This window comes from Balearica regulorum, chromosome 5 (genome assembly GCF_011004875.1).
Source record: "Balearica regulorum gibbericeps isolate bBalReg1 chromosome 5, bBalReg1.pri, whole genome shotgun sequence".
In the NCBI taxonomy this organism is placed as follows: Eukaryota; Metazoa; Chordata; class Aves; order Gruiformes; family Gruidae; genus Balearica; species Balearica regulorum.
The window spans coordinates 33,458,236-33,474,132 of record NC_046188.1 but is presented as its reverse complement, the minus strand read 5'-3'; the positions used below and the strand labels follow the sequence as shown (position 1 = coordinate 33,474,132).

Sequence of the window (15,897 nt, the reverse complement as noted above, 5' to 3'; positions counted from 1 at the left end):
ATCTTCGCTCTCTGGGCCTGGCCATTCAGCCAGTTTTCAGTCCACCTCACTGTCTCCTCATCCAGCCCATACATCAACAGCTTGTCTGTGAGGGTGTTACAGGAAACAGTGTCAAAAGCCTTACTGAAGTACAGGTAGACAATATGCACTGCTCCCCCCCTCATCTATGAAGCCAGTCATTTCATCATAGAAACTTGGTCTGTCTTATCTTCTTATTCAGTTTCTCCCCAACTCTTTCCTGGGTGAGGGACTCTCTACTGAGCGTGTCTGTGTGGGGCTCTGGGTGCCAGAAACCGGAGTCAGCCCACGGGTGGGAGGGCCCGTGTGCCTGGGTGGTGGTGACTGGAGAGACCTGAGTGAGTGAAATCAAAGCCAGCTTTGGGGGTGTGTACGTGCGTGTGCGCATGTCTCTGAGTGTGTGTGAGTGGGAGTGCAGGGTCCACACCAGCAACTGGAGCGGGGCTGCAGCCTCAGGGGCTCATATGTCCAGACCAGACTGGGATCCAGGGACAGCAGCTGGGCAGACCGAGAGTCTGAGCCTGGCTGCTGGAGGGATCCACGTTATACATATGTGTATGTGTATTTCCACTAGTGCACCTCCATCCTGCACAGCCAGGGAGGGGGGTGGGATGAGGCTTTTGGTGCTGTCTCTGTTCATGTGAGTGCTCTGTATCTCTGACTGCGTTGATTGCTGTGCCTGGCTGCGTATATTTGTACGTATGTGGTGCATATGCGTGATCTGTGTGCACAGAATAGGTGCTCAGCCTCGCTACGGGTTGGTCCTGGGGCGCGGGGCTGCAGCAGCCTCCCCTCTCTTGGGCTGTGGCATCCAGCCTGATTTCCCCTAGCTAATAAGAATACTGAACTACAGAAAAAAAGGAAAGCAAAATGCCAAGTTTAAAAAAAAAAAAAGTAGAAGGGAAGTGAAACAATGAAAAGTGCAGGAAAACTTTTTATTTCAATTTGTATTATTATATAAGGCCTTTACAAACTTCAGTATGCTCATTTCCACATTACTATTATTGCAATTTGTAAAGAGAAAAGTAAGGAATCTGCCCAGAGTCTTGAGCAATGCAAAGTGTCCCTTTCCCACAGATCTCCCTGTGTCCTCAAATAAAATATGAAAAAGAAGTGGAACAATGTAGCTGAGGGACATCATAGCAAAAAGAACGCTTTCAACATTTATGCTCGTTTAAGTAAAGAGTATGAAATCTGTGCAAAAAGTAGACTGACCGAAGTGCTTTAGATGTGTTTTTAATTTAACATTTCAGAGTTTGGAGGAAAGTAACAAGTATTGCAAAGGTTTAATTTGCCACCATTTTTACAAAGCTGCTACTTTTTTTTTTCCAGAATTTGAATCTTCTTGTTAAATTTAAAGGTTTGAAAGAAATTTCCAGAAAAATAGCTTTTGGTTTATTTTTATAAAATGGATAAGCCGTAAAATAGCTATTTAAGTGTTTGTTTTCTCAGGAAGAATGTTGCAGGATATTAAGATGTCAAGCATACTTGCAGACATCTCATTTACTGAGTCAAAAGTTTTATTCTGAGAAGTACTTGATGTAGTGCATGGAGGACTGTAAATTGGAAAGAGAGTAAGACGAGGAAGCAGGAGAGAGCTATGGATGAGTGAGAGAGACCTCCAGTATGACTGGTGGGGTTTTCTTTCCCGAGAGGAAAGACCAAAGCGGATTAAAGATGAGCATGTTCCAAGTGATTAGTTCAGTTTATTACATTCTCAGCTGAATCCCTCTATGTCTGTGTGCTTCCCCAGCCTTCCCTCCTGTTCAGAGTACCAAAAAGTTAATTACTGTAATTTACAAAAACTATATACAATGCCTCAATCCATGTAAATCACGGAGGTGGGTCTGAAACACTGCTAGTCTGCCTTGCCACCTCACCACCACTTTTGCCATTCTTCTTTATTTTAGCTTTATACCATATGACTGCTCACAATTCAGTTTTCTGTACTAAGCACGAAAGGTGTTGTTTATAATATTTGTCTCCTAGTCTTACACACAATTTTTATTGGTGTGTTTATGATTTTTTTTCCCTTCTGATTATAGAAAATTATTCTCTTTGCAAAAAAAAATTAACTACCTTCATCATTTAACTAGTGTTCAGGAGGGCTCAGCATGACATTACTTTAAAATAAAAATCCTTTATTTTCAATCTACTGGTAGTTAACTAACTGTATTTTCATATTAAGATTGCAGTTCATAACGTTTTCTATTTTTCTGAGTTCTGCATTCCTCCGTGGGAGCTGCTAGCTGCTGAGCAATTTTGAAAGTCTATTGTATGCAGGGGAGACTCAAAACTTTAGAAGTATGCATATATAATAAAGCTATTGAAATTTTCTGAAAATGTGATTTTATATAAAACTTGAATAACTGTAAGAGTGGTTATTGTGGTCATATATTTTTCATTTTATTCATCATCGATAGATCTGCACTTCCGGATATTGAATGCTATTTGATAATAAAATTCTACTTTAAGTTACACTTATCTTTCTTAGTAAACTTAGAGTGAAACTGTGATCTATTACATGCCAGTTATGGTCCTAAACAGACAATATTGATATACTGAGCCGTGGTAGGGTAAGAAATTCACCTGAGGTATGAGAATCTTTTTAGTGACTGCAATTATTATTTGCTACGAGATGCTGATAATATTTGTGAAGTATCACCCTGAAAATACTATTGTTGCATAAGTAAAAACAGTATCTAGAGAGTGCTGGGATACAAAAATTGGATGTAGCCACTAAAAGATCCAGGGAGGTGGAGAGATAAAGAACCAATGCAACACTAATAGGGTAAAATGTTGAGGTTTATTTGTTTCATACTCATCTTTTAGCTTTACCAGGGTATATTCTGATATGATATGCTAATTCTATTTAAACTGAAAGATTACAGCAGTAATTACAAAAGTGTTCACTTACTTGAGATTTGTTTCAGGATTTTTATTTATTTATTTAATTTTTAGTTTCTAAATAGATTTTTCAATTAAATGCAGCCATTAAACATGTAAATATGCTTGAAGGCCAAGTTGAAGGCAACCCCGTATAAAGAATTTCAAATAACTTTAAATAAACCTGAAGGACTACTCTCATGTGCAGAGTTCTTATGTAATAGGGAAGGCTTATAGTAGAAGCATCAGTTTGCTGTGTGTCTGTCGTAGGCTTGATGTGTACTTGTATGGTGAACATGGCTGAGATGTGAATATTCACAAGTTTCAAATTTGAAGTTCCTACTCTGACTAAGCTGCCGGATGTCTGGAGATAAATACAGAATAATATTTATGGACAGAAGCAAGTGAGGCAAAGCAAGTTAAAAATGATAGGCCTGTTTATGCAACTTGCTTTTTCTCACTGTCCCCCTCATGTTCAACCATATAATTTTCTATTTTAAATTATAGTTTTTATTTGCTTGCTTATATTCAGTATTTCATTTATTATATATTTGGCTCTGAAGGCTATTACTTTTCAGTGGCTAGGTACAAAAAGTAATCAGGTGGTTACTAAGGTTGTTAAGTATTATTAGCCCATTACCTTGATTAGAAGCTCTGCAGGCATCTTCTAGCTCTTGTCCTGAGTCTCTGCTTATTTTAGGCATATAAAACCAAATTGAGAATTGAATCAAAGTAATTTGTCTTGTCTCTTTACTTATGCTTTAAAACACCATGCATATAAGTAACAGCTGCAAATCACATTCTCTTCTTCCAGCTCCCCATAGATTACGTTGACTTGCATAGACTTCTGAAATTTATACCAGCCTGTGAATCACTGTAAGGTTCTATCCAGAACCATCTGAAGATTCAGAGGAATTTCAAATAGGAAGCCAATTCTTCTTTCCTCAACAGTTTAGGACCTGGGATTGTTCTGAACTGTTTTTGATGAGAGAGATTGTTTTCTCAGCAAAAATGCATTTAGCTTTTAGGGGCTTAATAATAGCTCCAAAATGAGAAATCTCAGTTACAGTTTTCTTTCAGATTTATCTTTTCATGTTTGTGGGTCCCATTTCTCTCACAGAAAGACTGAAAATATTCTCTATTAAGAGTATAGGTTTTCTGATAGCTATGCATATGCTATCCAATTTAAGATTTTTATTATTAATATATGTTGATGCAACTGTGGCCCTCAAAAAAAGAGGTGAAAAGATAGTCGTTTAAGTGCTAAAGAAAGATAGAGATTAATTTCAGCTGTATGGTATGAAAGATACTGCCTTTAAAATGTATTAACAAAATAAACAGTAGATGGAAGATCCGTAAAGGTACTATTCTTAAGCTGCACTTTGAAAAGCTAGGAAAAAACCAGGAATTTCTATTCCCTCTTTAGCCTTTACTCTGGCTTCCAGATCAAGTACTTATAATAATGAGGTATAACAAACTAAAAATTTAGCGTAGTTGCTCTCTGATTTTCAACAGCAGTATACTGAAAGATTTGGAGTGGGTTTGAATTATTTGAAATATTTTAAAAATACGTATTGTTTTATTACAAGGACTGAAGCATACAGATGTAAGATTTACTTAAAATCACATTTTTAACTCATGTAATAGTTAATCCATTAATATGTATAGTTTGAAGAAGTGTGCATTTGCAATTAAAAATGTTTGATTGGTTTGGAAGAGATTCCTCATAGCACTCACTTAAAAGAAGAGATTAAATTTCTGTAGAGGTGCAGATGAAACCTCCCTGGGGTATTGTACTAGGTGATGCCATAGTTGTAATTTTTGTTCCATTGTCCGTGACTATTTCAATCTTTTGTCCCAGTTGGAAAAGCAACTATACCAAAGGCAGTGTTGCTCCATCGAAATGAATCACAGGACTAAGAGTTCAGAAACTGTACACTTTTAAGTTGGGGTTCTCCTGTTTGCTATCTTGTAGTAAATTTTCTAAAGTCTGCTGAACAGATACTTACATATTGTGACAGTATTGTGGCAGAAGACACAGAGTTAGAGAACTCATAGACTGTAGGTCCTGTTACCATTTCAATGTGGGGAATGTCCAGGGATGTATAGCATGGACAAGTCCGATGCATATGTATAAGCAAAACCTTAAGTACTGAGGGAAGTTTACTATAAAAACTCACACTCTCTTAGGACTTTGGGCAGGAATCTGAGGTGTAAGAGTCTTTCACTTAGAGATCTGATTTCTGCTAAAGGCACACTTGAGATACACACTTGACAATAATATTGTGTGTATTTCCATAGGTTAGGATTATGTATTATTTCAGTGATGGATTCTAAACCTCAGGTATCAGGAGGGTCAGACTAATAAGAACTGGCATGATTTGTGGGTTGCATTTTAGCACATCAGAGTGGTTTGGGTTGTATGAGCAGTGCAATAGTATTTCACACAGATGATGCTGTTGGATCCATTCATTGTTCAAGAGGCACTTGGATATTGCAAGGCTCAGAACTTTATCATTACAGGACTTTTTGTTTACTTCTACTGTGATCCTATAAAAAGTTTTAAAACCAGTGTGTTATGTTCTTCTTTCAAACTGGGTGACTGCTCTCACTATGCATAACAATTTTGACTTAACTGCGATATTTCAGCAGACTGCGCTGCAGTACTATCAGCTGCGAAGCAAATGACTCAGCTGTCCTGGAGACTAAACTCTGGTGTCCCCCCAGAATAACTTTAAGCTTTACTGACAGAGTGACTTCCAGGACCGATGGGTGATGCTGTGTACATTTGTAAGTAAACATTTTGTTTACGTCTTCAGAGCTATTAGTCACATACCCTTCAGGAACAACTTCCTGACTATTAAATCCTTGCTATGAATTAAAATGCTTTTTAATATATTTGGATAAATTACAATTAAAAAATATTTTTGAGGATGAAAGCAACATATATAAAAACAGTACTCTGATTAGGAATGTCACCTGCCATGTTTCAAAACACATGGCGTTTTGACTGTATAACGCTGGACTCGTGTTATACATCCATATGCATTGTTTTATTTACAATTCAAACAGGCTGGACTAAAAGATCTGAAGCATAACAGGTCAAGGTGGGATATGAAAGGTAAAAAGATCTTGTGATGCTCACCATAAAAGCATCTGAATATGTGTTTCACATACAAGACTTCCTTGGTAAACCTGGGCAAATTGTTTAACTGTAGTAGGTCTCAGTTCTTTATCTGCACATCAGTATTAGATTGCTCTCATTGTTCATTTTTATTTCTGTGGAGTCTCAGAACTCTGGAATACTGCCTGTTTGCATGCATGGAGAATGATTAATACTGTAATTCACTATCTTGTTACTTGTGTAACTTTAGTGCTAGAGAAAATTATGCTCCTGTCTTTTCTGAGAGAGATACTGAGTAGAGTTCCTGTCTGGGGAGAACAGGGTCATCTCTCCTCATCTTTCTCTCAGTCCCCAGACACCTGCCAATTCCATACTCTTTCAAATTAGTGAACCAGATATATTAAGGAGGCCAGTGGAACCCAGCGGTGCTCCCTGTTCTTCCTGGTTTAGAGTGTCAGGTGAATGAAATGAGGCACAGTCCTTGCTTTCTCAGGAGAACGATGATAGTGCTATGTGAATGGGCCAAGAAAGGTGGAACTACCAGGATATGAGAGATTCCTGTTTGGGAGACCATTCAAAGCTGGATACCATGTAGCAGATAAGAGAAGAAAACAGATTTAGCTGTATAGCAGTTTTAAAAAGCAAAGAAACCAACCCTCTAATCTGTAAACATCTGCTTGCTAAATGACACAGGGCTCCCGTGTAGAATGTAGAAGTGATTATGTAAAGAATGAATTCTAAAGGGCATGTAGTGATGAGACAAGGGGTAATGGGTTTAAGCTGAAGGAGGGTAGATTTAGATTAGATATTAGGAAAAAAATCTTTACTGTGAGGGTGGTGAGATGCTGGAACAGGTTGCCCAGAGAAGTTGTGGATGCCCCCTCCCTGGAAGTGTTCAAGGCCAGGTTGGATGGGGCTTTGGGCAACGTGGTCTAGTGGAGGGTGTCCCTGCCCCTGGCAGGGGGGTTGGAACTAGATGATCTTTAAGGTCCTTTCCAACCTGAACCATTCTATGATTCTATGATTCTATAATAATGGATATAAGAGGTTATAATCAAAGTTGTGCAACCTGACGTACTTGTGGGAATACCTTGCTTTTAAGTGACAAACAATATAGAATTTTAACTCACAGATTCATAGTCTGATTCCTCTAAAGGTATATTTCTCTACCTGAGCTTGGAGGGAACCTCCAAACTGCAGTGTTACTAAATTGTTTTTCTAATGTGTGTGTATCTCCCCTAGACAAAAAACAGGAGCTGTTTCTACCACATTTCATTACGAATGATGTCTCCTACTCTGCTCACAGCAATGCTCCTTTAAGCTGTCACTGCATTGCAGTAAGACCCACCAATGTCATTTGACTATTCAGCAAAATTGAAATTTTCACATAATTTCTAGATTTGTATTTTCTTCCTACTTTCTTTTTTTTAATTATTATTTGTGATGTTTATTACTTAATTATCATGTCTTGACCTAGCAGGCTGGATCACCCTCTCATACTTTTATTCTGTGCAGGTTGCTGAAGCACTTGAAATTCTTCCCATTGTCTCTATATTCTTCATTTTTTGAATGAAATTACTTTAATCTATAACCAGAATATATATATAGTATATAAAGATAGTATTGATACTACACTAATATTTATTTTTATTTCTGTATGTATACATACACAAACACATATATTGCAGCGAGACAGACGTGTTTCTTAAATGCGTCAAAGTGGACTATGGATTGTTTGTCTGTGGGCTTCCAGAATTGAAATTCTCAGTGGTCACTGGGAGCCTCAATAGAGGTGTCTGTAAGACTTCAAAGAGCTTCTGTTCAGCATATAATGAAGAAGGCTTTAGAAGTCTAAGGCTAAAATTCTGGAACATTTGGAGTTGAATGAGTAACCTAGGCATCTTATTGCTGGAGTGCTTTTGGTAGATAGGAAATAGTAATTTTCACATTACTGATTACTACTCTTGGTCTGATAAGGTAGTTTTGCATTTAAAAATACAGCATGAATTGTTAAGACAATGTAAAGAAACTAAATGATTCAACACTAAAAAAAAATAATCAGAGCACTGTGGAATGTTTCTGGAAACTAAATGATTTCATAGCACATCTATAATCTATGTAGGCCTCACGAGTTACAAGGTACATGGTATAAGCAGAAAATTGGATTGTTGCACCATGTTTTTTGCCATATACCTATCTTAGACTGAAATAGTAAAACAGTTGTTTCCTGGTGATTTTTATTTTGTGGTGGTGGTGCATCATTGGTATTGTATTCCTGGCAGGGATCTAGTAAACTTTTAAACAACTATATGCTTTACCTTTAAAAAAGAGCAACTGTGCAGTTGTACTACCGTCTTGCTTTATAACGGCTGGAGTTTGAGTTGGTTGAATTACTTGGTTTTGTGAAAGAAAGACAGCAGACTAACTCTATTGAGATCTAATGCATGCATTTTATATATCTAGAGGTAATTATCATCTTTAAGTTCATCCATAGTTTACCAGTTAGGACAGATAAACCCAACGCCTCTATGATGGAATGAAACCCTCTTAGCTTATAGGGAAGAAAGAAGCCCTCTTCATCATCTTAGCAATCTGAGGTTGATCAGAGCTGATACAGCAGATCAATGCCACATTGAAATCTGTAACATGCTAGACTTCTACAACAGTCTAACTTCATGGCAGTAAGTCATGAAGATACCATGGAATCATAGAATCATCATAGAATGGTTTGGGTTGGAAGGGACCTCAAAGATCATCTAGTTCCATCCCCCCTGCCATGGGCAGAGACACACTCCACTAGAAGGAAGAAATTGCAATGACATTCCTGCTTTGGAAAATTGGGCATTAAAAGCCCTAAATTGTTAATAAGATTTTTATCTCATTAAGGGGCAGCCTGAGAACTGCCCCTGTCAAGGTCAAACACCCAATAAACAAGTTTGGCAATGTCAAGACTAATCCACCAGCAGAAGAGGCTTCTGTTTGCTTCTTTATATACGTGCCAGTTCCCTGCCACTGTGGAAAGGAGATAATTATTATAAAGACAATTGATCAGGATGGGATTCCCATGAAGGCTGGGATAAGTGTAGTAAATAATACATTAGCACGAACTGCAACTGGATTACTGAAAAATGTTTGATTTACTTTTTGTCATGTTGGGGTCATGCAACTAATGTGGCTTACAAATGTTGCAACTGTTCTGTGACAAACACTCAGACAAGACACATTTGATTTTATTTCCTGATGGTTTGACTTTGTTATCATTTTCTTGGTAGATAAGTGAATCTTAGTCATGCTAAATTGGACTTTGACAAATGTTATCAAATGTATATAATTTCTGGAGTTAATAGATTGATCTCAACCCTTGGATAAAAAGCACATAATATTAAAAAAAAGAGATTTATGATAAGATATGTTCATTTGGGACTGAGTCCTCTGGAGACAGCAGCAACAGTCTTCTGCTACTGGGATGGAAAGGCTTTGAATATTCCTTAAATGAGTAGATTACTAAACATTCACCAAATATTTTCTTTCTGGGCCTTTCCCTCATGTGAAGAAATCTGTCAGATCTTATTCTGTGTTTGAAGAAGTGCCTGAAGAATCTCAGTTAAGTCTGTCTGCAGTTCACATTGTGTGAAGCTCCAGCTTTCTTCTTTATAATAGTAGCAAATCTACAAGGCTGGTTTTTTTCCTAAATTCTGAAAAGGTGGCAATAAATTTGAATTCTATAAATGAAATGTAGACAATAGGTAAAGATTGGATGATGGTGGGTTTTCTGTGGTTACAAAACGTTCCTTCTCTCAACTTTATCCTTAACTGCCTGAGAAATTAAGAAAAAAAAAAATCTTCGTCTGAAATCTATTGTTTGCTTGCTTCCCACAATTTCTGAGCAAATTTCAGAAAAAATTAAAAAATCACTTTGCCTATGCAGTGAGTTGCAGAGTCCTCAGCAGGAAAAGTGTTTCAGATTCACATAATGTAAATAAGAGGTGGCTGCGGGTACAAACTTCAAGCTTGCCTTTTTTTAACTCCTCTCTGTAAAAATCCCTTTACATACTGAGAAGATTAAGTATAGCAATTGGAAAGCAGTATCAAGAAAGCTTTCTTGAAAAACAAAAATTCTTCTAACATTAAAGTTAAGGAATAAAGCATTGTGAAAGTCTGTTAATGTTGATTTAATATGTTTGTCATAACTCTGAACATCCTGCAAATAGGTTCAGGTTCATCTTCTTAAATATAAATGTACATTTATAACCTAAATGTATGTATATTTCACTTATAATCAAATATGCATAAAGTTTCTATATGTATCCTGATTTTTGGTATTTCCAAATCAGTGCTTAAGTTCTTATCTTTTACATGTTAACTTTATGTATATGGGAGTATTTGTTTATATATCTCCCTGTATGGTAATACTAAAGCTAAAGTTGAAATCATTAATATATTAGCTTCCTTGTTAAGCTACTCCTATAGTTTCTCAATAATTAGACCAATGTCAGAACTATATGTTTAATGCAAGGCATATTCTAGATTTATAGAACTGCTTCTTTCTCCTCTTGCATTCTTCTTGCCACCTGTCTGCGAGAAGTAAATACAAGCCAATGCTAATATTGCTGTACTTCCCCACACAAAATAAGCACAGATAGTGCACAAACGCTCAGGAATATGGAACACCTTACCCCTTTAATATCTTCTTCTTTTCAATCCAGCTGCGTGAACCCCTTAATTTAAATTTTTATTTACTGTATTTTTAAGAACTATAATAATGATTCAGACTAAAGGAGATCTCAGAAGGATGTTTCTTCTGTTGGAGTGGAAACAGGACTGTAATGGAAGCTAGAATATTTTTGTTAGGCTTCTAACCCACTGAACATTTTCACGGTAAGTTACAGTAATTTTTTTATTTGTTCATCTCAACTTTTCCTTATAAAAATAGCAAACACAGACAGGTTTGTGTTAAGCTGCTCATTGTTCAATTATGAACTTGGAATGGGATTGGTTTCTTGAACCCTTCACCCTCTGCAGTACAGTATAATACAAGTCCTGACCTTGCCATTAATCAGCAAGCGACTGACAGTAATGCATGCAGCAAAAGCACTGCTTACACAGTTCTTGTACTCACCGTCCTCGTCCAAAACAAACGGTGTGTGTGCAGCTCTGTAAAGTTTGGAAGTGTTTGACTTAATGCTTTTTGTCTTAAAAAATATCCATAATGTTTTGTGAGCTTTCTAAAGACAGAGGATTTTGAGAAGCCTGTCTTCCCATTAAAAGATAATGCTTGTGAGTTCTGTGATAACCAAATTTTGTGTCCAAAATAGTTGTCTAGTCTCATGCTGATCTCCAAGAAAGCACCATTTCCCACGTGGATGGGACTTCTTACCTGCATGATAGAAAATTTAATTCTTCCCGAGGACAAAAACTACAAAAACTCTGCTGGTCACAGGCTATTGAGAGTCAGAAGCTTTCAGCTAAGCTAGGGAAAATTTTACTGAAAATGTGGATTTGAGTAAATTAGAACATGACTATTTCAAATGTAAATTTTGAAGCAGTGCAGACAATCTGTAGCTTCTTCAAATTAATCAAGTGTCTTTTTGAAACATGAACATACATCACATCATTTCTGTTACAGTAAGGTGTATATGTGTATATATTTCAGCCGTATATATGTATGTATTTTATGATCAAAGTTTCTAAATCTTGGAGCACGAACTACTGAATTCACTGTACTTCTGTGTTACTATTAGCACCAGTAATAAGTGACCAGCTCCTTCTAAGATGGCTGGGTTTATATACTACATCCTTTTAGTGATGAGCTGTTCTTTACCTTGACACTTTTCACATCTTAAATGCTTTTAATCACATACTGCTTATATTACATTGATTACCTGAAAGAATGTTGAAGCTTTAATGATCCCTGTTTTGTCAGTGTAAGAACTTAGCAGTATACCCATCATATGAGGTTATTCAGTATGACAGTTACTCGGCTTATACTTCAGGGAAGATATCAAAGCTAATATCTAGTTTGTAGTATAAGTAATCTTTCATGATTACCAGTTAGGATGATTTGGGACTGCCATCACCCCAGTGGCTCCACTATATTCAGCTTTTCTAAAGGTTTTATATTTCCGTTTGTTAGTCTTTCTACTCTTCAATTGCAGTTGCTAGAACAATAAATGTGAATGTTTTTTGCTTCTCACTCTTACATCTATACTGCAAACAATAAAGTCTAAAATATAGCAGCTCACCGAAATTGTCCTCTGATATGCTTTATCTGAAAGGAAATGCAGGAGAAGATTGTCATGACTGCAGATTTATTGGACGTTTATGTGATACCTGTATGGTTATGCTAGTGTATAGTGCTAGACTCTTGCAATAACTTTAAAGCCAGGGAAGTGACTGCTGGGTTGACAGGATGAAAGTAGTAATAATAAAAGAGGGGAAAAGAAGACAACGTGCATTTATAGTTGAGACGTTTAAAACTTGCTTATACTTCCTCGGGGTCATACAGATATAGAGGGAATGTGACTGACCTGACAACTTCAGAATTTTTGATCAATTGCTACTTAGCCTTCAGTGGAACACTTCCAGACCCTTCATGACTCAATCCTCATTTGCGGCATTTCTGCTTAGCTTCATTTCTCCGATTCTCAAAGTGACTGAGATATTATTATTTCTATATAAACAGTGATAAATATGCCTATAGCACTTCATGAACAAATAAAAACAAATTTCTTCTTTCATATCCACCCTGTATGGTTAGACCGTACAAATAGATACTAATACACAGAGTCATTCATGACAACATTTGAAGGCTTCTGTATTAGTTCAGCTGGAACTGTATTTTTCGGTAAGCAGAAGTGCACGTTAGTAAATGTTGCAGGAGGAGATCCTAAATGGGAAAAGTGAAGAATGGTGGCCTGTGTCTTTTCTTGGGAATTCTTTGTGTCATTTTCCTGCTATTATCAGCCCTTGGTCATTTCCACTGGATTGATAAATATGTGCAGAAATATGGAGGAGCCACAAGCACTTCTGCTCTCAACTCCTGTGATTTGTGACTTTGCTCAGAGTACGTCTGACTAACCATTTGGCTCAAATGGCAGCACTGTCACAGCCATTTCCGCTGCTATCACTGTCAATCCCAATGAAACGGAATGGGTGTAATTATGAGGTATTTTTAGGTAACATACTTTATATAGACAGGACCTCTGAGGGCAATAAATTCTGGGACATAGGGAAGGATGTGCAAGAACAATACTTTCCACTTTAAATTGGATGTTTCAGTGTCTAATTAGAAAGTTTCAGTGGTTTCAGTGCTGACATCTGCTTTGTGTCATAGCAGGGAAATAGTACAGATTTTCATTCACTTTTTTTTTACAGATTTACTCTGTATTTTCATGGTATTTACATTTCACAGAACTAAAGCAAGAAAAATTTTACATCACCTTGCGTGCCTCATATATTGCGGACCAGTTATGCATCTAGAGTAGAGTTATAAACTATCGTTGCAAACTAGGTTGCAAACAAATTTTGCCTAAGGCATGAACCATAAATTAAAGTAATAATCATCTCTGTAAGATACAACTTTTCGCCACTGCTCTTTTAAAATAAAAAAGAAAGTAGGTCAGAGAAATTTAGGATATTTTAGAGTATGTACAGTATTGTATTGTTTGCCAGCACCTAATTTACAATTACAGAGCTGCATGAATATTGAAATGATTCAGCTTCCCATTATAAATGTATGTGGCAGTTTGGTTGTTGATCAGTTTATGAAGTTAATGCAAATGAAACTGTCTTCCTGTCAGCATTTGAAATATATAATGCAGTCATGTTGTATATTCAGGGACAGGCCATTGACAGTCAATTAACAAGTTTGATTGGTATGTCAACTCATTCTTTTGAATTGTTAATAGTATGTTAATAGCATTCATTTCTTTGTGCAGTCCCATTTGCAGCTTCACAGTTACAGCTATTTTTTATGATTCTGAGTAACCTAAAATAGTGCCTTAATAATAGATTATTAAACACCTGTCTGGTGTAGCTTAGGGAGGTTTTTCTAGACTGGGAGTTTGCAGTGGATCCCTTTGATATTCAAATCAACAAATGATAGCCTTTTTATTCAAAACGTAAGTTCTTTTGATGGTTAGCTTGTTAAGAAATATTCAGCTCCAGTCTGACCTGATCTGGTTTCCCATGGAAAAGATCTGATGCTGTTTGAAGGTTCATAAATGGAATGCCAATGACAATTTGTTGTTGACGTTTTGCTGCCTCAGCCTTCAGATGCTGCCAGTTGATGTGCCGCTTTAGCTTCACCAAATAATGCTTGCAGGTAAATGATCTTCTGATTGATCAGATAGTTTCAAAGCAAGGAGTTCTCTTCTGTGGTCTGTAGTCATGGTTTTTAGGCTTGGAGGGGAACTTTAAAAGATGCATCAAAGTTGACAGATGAATCTCGAGGCAAGGAATGATGGGAGACAGCAGAATTATGGGAATATTTTTTAGAGAATAACATATTAGTGAGAGTTTTGAAGACCTTCAAAGGTCTATCAAACCAGCTCCCTATAGCAGATTTATTCCTCCTTTAAAAAAAATTTAAAATTGGGTACACTGGTTAACTCTCAATTTCCTGTGTTGGGAAGGTGTTGAGCTGATTTATTATTCTCTGATGGTGTTTTACAGGGCTTATTTCATTGAATTTCACCGTTATCTTGTTCTGCATCCAGGACCTAGCCCTGCAAGGTGCAATTTCTGCTTCTACTAAATTTTGCACAAAATCAAAGCATCATATCACCTTCCAAGGTCAGGGTGTACAATGAATCAGATTCCTTTACATAAATGTCCATGACACTGGGTTATCATTACAAGCAACAAATGAAAATATCAGTTGGAATTATTCTGTTTCTCCACCTTTCTTCATATTACATGCATTATTCTTTCATACCCTTCTTCATTCCCCATTAGTGTCCTTCCTGATTCTAACACAGCTATTATTTTGAAGAATCAGACTAGCTATTAGAAGTTCAAAACATACATCACAGAAATAGTTCATTTCTCTTTGGTTTAAGCCTTTAATTATTCACTATCAGCATGTGATATTTTTCTGCAAAAACATGTAATTGTTTTTTCTGTTGAAGAGCTCTAAGATTTAACTCCTTCAGGCCTGAGTGGCAGAAGCCCTGAAGTTCGGAGTTTATTGCTGTGAATAGTTATATTGCCAAACACAAACTCTGGAATCAGACATTGAAAGATGCTCTGTGTGTTAACTACACTTTGCTGGGCTTCATAACAAATAACTCTAGCTGGTTGAATTTAGGCCAAACTTTTTTAACAACAAAACCCAATCTTTTTGCAAAACCCTAAAACATTGCTTAAAACTGATAGATGAACAGTCAAGCCATGCAACTTCAATCTTATATGTCATGTAAAGAGACTGTAAAATTTATACAAGACAGTTTGCATCATTGGAAATTTTGGCATTTTTGCATACTTTTCAAATACTGTGCACAGTTTCACTGATAATTAGAGGCTGTTTCTGTAGGCCTGAATGAGCAAAATATTAGAGATTCATCTTGTCATACAAGGTCATATTTTCAGTGAAGCACCTATAATTTTCCTAAGCCCAAAAAGCGAAATTAGATATTTAAGCTGTTCTCAACATAATTTGTAGACTTTGATACAGCCTCTGTTTTTGAAGAGGTACTCTGTTGGTTATTCATTCCAATAAAAAGTTCAAAGATTTTCTGATGGTAATGTCATTGATACTGTTTCTAATTCATCATTTCTGTGCTTAAGTAACTTTTAACCATTACACTTCAAAAAGAATTTGATCACATCTTGCATTCAAATTAGGCTTCTGTAAGTGTTTTTATTTTATT

The 15,897-nt window shown here is 36.6% G+C and overlaps 1 protein-coding gene across 1 annotated transcript in view; it reads left to right on the top strand.

The window, feature by feature from the left end:
• Positions 1-15,897, top strand: part of DPH6 (diphthamine biosynthesis 6) — a 221,488-nt gene that overhangs the window by 128,097 nt on the left and 77,494 nt on the right. The window lies entirely within an intron of this gene.